We start from the raw sequence: 6000 nt of genomic DNA on the forward strand, positions 1-6000 counted from the left end.
GCTGATGGACACTACTCTTTTTGTTGCATGTTCTTTTTCTTCTTCTTCTCCTTTTAGTCTGGAGGAATGACAAACTGGTTGGTAAACTCATTGTTTGTCTCTTCCACACATATACGTGGGTTTTTTTGTTGGTGTTTTTTTTTCTCCGAAAAGACTTGTTGATATGGAAAAAAAATGTTGTCAATTGGCAAGGAAAACGATGTCATTGGAAAGGGGAAAAAAAAACTATTTGTTGATGTATATTTGATTCTTTGTTTGCTCAAGTGGGCTTTTTTGTTTGTTGTTGTTGCTGTTTGTTTAGTTTTTATTTCACTCATTTTGTCCGCATGGGAGGAAGGTGGCAGAATGGTTAGGACGCTCGTCTGCCAATGGAGTCAGTGAGGGTCTGGGTTCGAATCCGCTCTCGCTTTTTCTCCCAAATTTGACTGGAAAATTGAACTGAGCGTCTACTCATTCGAATGAGACGATAAACGGAGGTCCCGTGTGCAGCACGCACTTGGCGCACTGAAAAAGAACCCATGGCAACGAGAGTGTTGTCCTATGACAAAATTTTATAGAAGAAATCCGCACGGATAGGTGCACAAAATTAATTTTGTTATATATGTGCTCAAGACCTGACTAAGCGCGTTGAGTTATGCTACTGGTCAGGCACACACACACTCTCTCTCAAGGACGCACACACACAAAATTTGGAACTCGATGATTGTGACGAAATGATTCCAAAACTTTTACGTCATACCAACACCCCCTCACACCCACCTCCTACTATTACTCCAGATGGTGCGCATGTCTTTGTTATGACTTGGCTTCAAGGAACATTGGCCCGGAAAATCTGATTCATCACTTATATCATCACTGGCCATGCTGTCACCCTGTACCCCCTCCCCACCACCTCCCTTCACGTACCTTCTTGGAAGCTGATCGTACTTCGGACATTCCATCATAAAATGGAACCGATTCCCACTCACAAGACATACACATGCAGCCGAGCACAGTCTATTTTCTGTTGTCCAAGGAAAAGAGGGATGTTGGATCTGAAATTTTCGGAGATTGTAAAGGATTTTTTTTTAATCGGGCAAGAAAAACATTCGACGAAAACGAAATGTTAGCGAAAACCCCATTTATTGGAAATGAAACCCCTATCATTTTTTGGATGACGCGTTATTGCTGTATGTACTCCCCCCCCCCACCCCCATACCTTATTCTATTTGAATATCAAAACGTTTGGTTACGAAAACCCACATTTGTGGAGATGAAAACAATCGATATGAACACTTTCAGTAGGATATGAAAATCCCTTTGATTCGAGATGCAAGCACTTCGATATGGCATTTACACATGAAAATAATTGTTCGAACATGATAGCATCTGGATATGAGAGCATTTATTTGGATGAGACTCGAGACAGCACGAATCACTTTTCTAGGCAGAAACATTCTTCTCGATCACCTCACAACCACACCGTCACATTTACCTCATCAAAATCACTGCAACAGAGGAAGTGGACGTGAATGTTTATTTATATACGGATACATTCACAACTCTTCAAAAAAAAAAAAAAAAAGCAAGTGTATGCGCTCTTGCGTAAGTGTGTGTGTATGAAAGAGAGAGAGAGAGAGAGAGAGAGGGGAGGAAGGAGAGAGAGAGAGAGAGGGAGAGAGAGGGAGAGAGAGAGAGAGTGTGTGTGTGTGTGTGTGTACATGGAAAGTGTCCGACATGTGATTGAAGACGGATTTATGACAAGATCCACATACAAGACGAACAAGGCCTTACATTTCAACATATGCACCATCCGTACGTTCATACTTCGGAATTATCCAGTTTTATCCATCAAAATCACCGGTATCAAATTGCAAGAGCCGTGGTCATTCAAGGTCACAGACTCCAAGCCGCCTTATTCAGCGATCAAGGGGTCGACACAGTGACCTTGATCTTTGACCTTTTGTCTTGCGATTCGCGTAGTGAGAAATATACAATTTTTTCAAACAAACGAAATGTGACTGCGGCGAATTGTTAGAAATCCTAGACAAACTATGGATCGAGGGCAGGGAGGGAGGAAGGGAGAAAAAGAGTGTGACTCCCCCCCCCTCTCAAACGAGAAAGGGAGGGAGAGAGAGAGAGAGGGGGGGGGGAGGGGGCGTGGGGGATGGTAATACCATCATTTCCTATTTCGTTGATGTTTCTGAGCAAATTGTATGATAAGTGAAAAGATTATCCTTGATGAAACAATATTCTATGTTACACCAGTCCATGATGTAAACGATAAACCCCCATGAAATGGTTTTAGCGTTTTCTGACTACACTGAAAAACAATTAGGATCACTAGATTTTTTTTTTATCCCTAAAAGCCAGTTTCAGTTCTGTGCTGATATTTTCCTCAAACATAAAGTAACGTTTCTGAATAGGAATTAAAATGGTATGGAGATTAAAACCTCGATTAATACATAAAACAAAGACTACTATTCGATCATTCAAATCATAGCAACACAGTTGATCATCATTCTATTCTGTCTAAAACCCCTTTAATAAATAATAAAAGCCTGAAAAAGCAATAAAAACATAACGTGAAGATAAGAGCTTTTTTTTTATCTAAAAAATCCGACAAGACATCTGACGATTGATAACTTTTACAGAATCACGATGGATATTTTTTTTTTTTACAAGAATGCCGGTTGCAATGCAAAACAGCCATGTACTGCCTGTTCTCAACACCAAGTCCACGCAGCGGATCAGGTCCTTGTTGATTAAGGCAACTTTGATCTGGTACATACACAACGAATCGTTCTCGCAACTGGTTAGGATCAATCCGAACCCTTGCGTGGCTGGGCTCAATTTCCGGCGACGGGAGGTACATACACACACACACACAAAACCCTTCTCCCAACTGGCCAGGGTCAACCCAAACCCTTGGGGCTTGGCGGGCTGGAGTTCAGTGGTCGGCGGCGGGCTCCATGGGGTTATCGGGGTTGAGGTGGTGGTAGACGCACAGCAGCCTGTAGAGCCACCGACGGGCGCTGTGCAGCAGCTCCAGCTCCTCCTCACACACGTGCAGCGTGTCCGCATCGGCCGTGCCCTCATCCGCCTGGCCGGCGTAGAAGTCGAAGGTGGGCTGTCCCCTCTCCATTCTCTGCAGCAGAGAGGAGTGCAGTGGGGGAGGGGGCCGCACGGAGCAGTTGATGAGCCGCTGCACCACCATCTCCTTGTCCGGGTAGCTCCGGTAGCGCCACCGCAGGATGCGCAGCCCCCTGGTCACCTGCTCCGGGGTGAGGGGGCAGACGGGGGGCTCTTCTTCTCCGTCTCCTCCTCCTCCTGCCCCCTCTTCTTCCTCCTCTTCCGCGTTCTCAACACCGTCCGCCACCACCCCCGCCTCTCCTTGTGCCTCCGGCACGGCGAACTCCTCTTCCTGGGGGTCGTCCTCCCCAGGTTCACCCCCTGCGGGGAGCGGGGAGGGGGACCGTTTATCGATGTCCGGGACCTGCTGGTCCGGTGTATCGGTCCTTCCCCCTGCAGGGGACGGTGATCGGGGATTCCCGTTCGTGGTGTCCACAACAGGCACCAGTGCACTGCCTTCCGGTGTTTCTGCCATCGTTCTTTTTTGTGGGGACCCGCTCTGTCTGCTGTGGTCTGAACAAACAAGTCGGTAAGACACCGAGTCTGAGAATCAGTGGGCAACAGGTTAAATCTTGTTTTGCAAGATCCTCCACACATCATACAAAGAGTAGGGGGCAAGGGAGGGTGAGGGTTGATCTTAGTTTACAAGCAAAGCGCTCAGATATACATATATACGCATATTTACAGTGTATAATTTTTTTCAGACTTCTTTGATATTGCTTTACGTGAAATTCGGGCTGCTCTCCCATTCTTGTTTCTGCCTGCAAGTGCAATTGTTTTCCTATCAACGTGGATTTTTTTCTGCAGAATTTTGCCAGGGACAACACTTTTGTTGCCGTGGGTTTTTCTACGTGCGGTAAGTGATTGCTACACACGGGACATCGGTTTATCGTCCCATCCGAACGACTAGCGTCGAGACCACCACTCAAGGTCCAGTGGAGGGGGAGAAAATGCAGGTGAGCGGGAGATTCGATCCCCTGCTCTCAGATTCTGTCGCCTCCTTGGCGGGGCACGTTACCACTAGGCCCCCACTCGACACTTCTAATTCCAGATGTTTACAGCACCAGTCTCTCAAGGAGGCATCACTGCGTTCGGGGGAAAAAAAACCCACCAAACTATTTACGCTACATCACATCTGCTACACAGATGCCTGACCAGCAGCATAACTCAATGCACTTAGTCCTTCAGTGAATGCTGGTACATTTGTGTGGCAATCAAAGTGAATTTCTGCCACACATTTTTTGCCTGATAACATTTTCGTTGCCATGGGTCCATTTTCAGTGCGCAAGTGCGTGCTGTACACGGCACCTTGGTTTATCGTCTCATCCGAATGACTAGACGCTGTTTCATTTCCTAGTCAAACGTGGGAGAAAGGGCGAGAGAGGGAATCGAACCCAAAAACCCTCACGGACTATACTGTCAGCTGAGCGTCTTAACCATACAGCCACCTTCCTCAGCACGCCAACCAACCATTTCCTCGGCGTCTTCCAATGTCGGTCTTTTCACGAGCTGATACAAGACAGTCATGAATATATTTTGTTAAAAGCTCAGTTGACCAGACACAGCAACTCTAGCCGCCTGCCGCCCATGACGACTTGAAAACAGTGGAGATAAAGTCTATGAACGGAAATCATTGGTGAACATTGTTCAGAGATGAGAAAAATAGTGACGATAGGTGACGAAATCTGGACACTGTCCAGCTTCTATCCATTACACGACCAACATCGACTTGCCGATGTCGTGGTTCATGCATGCTGGGTATTTTCTGGGTGCGGTATTACAGAATCTTTAACGTGTGTATTTTATCTGCGTGTGTATACACACACGAAGGGGGTTCAGACACTCGCAGGTCTGCACATATGTTGACTTGGGAGATCGGAAAAATCTGCACCCTTTGCCCACCAGGCGCCGTTACCGTGATTCGAACCCGGGACCCTCAGATTGCAAGTCCAACGCTTAAACCACTCGGCTATTGCGCCCGTCAAGGGAAGTGGGGGGTTAGGGGAGGGGATCTGTGATGAAATATGCTTATGACAGATCGTGTAGATATACTTAACACTGACAACTGAAGTCTTTACTGACGAAATTGTTGAGCTTTTTACATTCACTAAAAAAAAAAAAAAAGGAATAAAAGAAATAAACCAAAATGCTATCATTTGTTATTGTTTTCATCATAAGGAAAATGTAATCAAAAGGGAATATCACAATTTTGCCCCTCCTCAAGACGGTATGAGTAGTGTTCACAAGGCATGGATTTTACTCCGCCTGTCTAAAAGGAGTGGATGGTAAAAAAAAAAAATGTGGATACTGCCGTTAAAAAAAAGGAAAAAAAAAAAGACAAAAAAAAGACGGATCGAAATAGGGACCAGGCGCCAGTTGCATTGCTTGGTTCTAACTTTTTGACAGTAAACACGTGACTAAATTAGCCTACGTTGACCGAACTACGCCATTGGTCAGTTCCATACTACCCAGTGGCGGGTTACGACCATACTAGGCTCTTCCGTCCGAGCAATGCAACTGGCTCCAGGGACCAAAGGTGACAGTAGCTTGAGCGATGGATAGTTAAAACTGGCCGCTTTTTAGTTTTTAACACGAATTCCCTCCACCCCTCCGCCCCCCACCCAAAAAAAATCTCATTGCTGTAAACAGACTTATCAGTATCACACAGAAAGTCGAGAGGAAAAAAAAAAAGAAAAAAAGAAAAAAAAAAAGAAAAAGAAAAAAAAGGAAGTTTCCTGTTCAGTAATTGTCCAACGACCAAGCCGACCACAAAGGTCAATCAAAAGAAACCACACAGGGCCATGAACCTTTACAACAAAAAGAAAAAGCAGAGGCGCACACGAATAATATATCAAGTTTTTTCCCCTGTAAGTTCAGTTTTCATGCATA

Source organism: Babylonia areolata, chromosome 23, assembly GCF_041734735.1.
Source record: "Babylonia areolata isolate BAREFJ2019XMU chromosome 23, ASM4173473v1, whole genome shotgun sequence".
Classification (NCBI taxonomy): domain Eukaryota; kingdom Metazoa; phylum Mollusca; class Gastropoda; order Neogastropoda; family Buccinidae; genus Babylonia; species Babylonia areolata.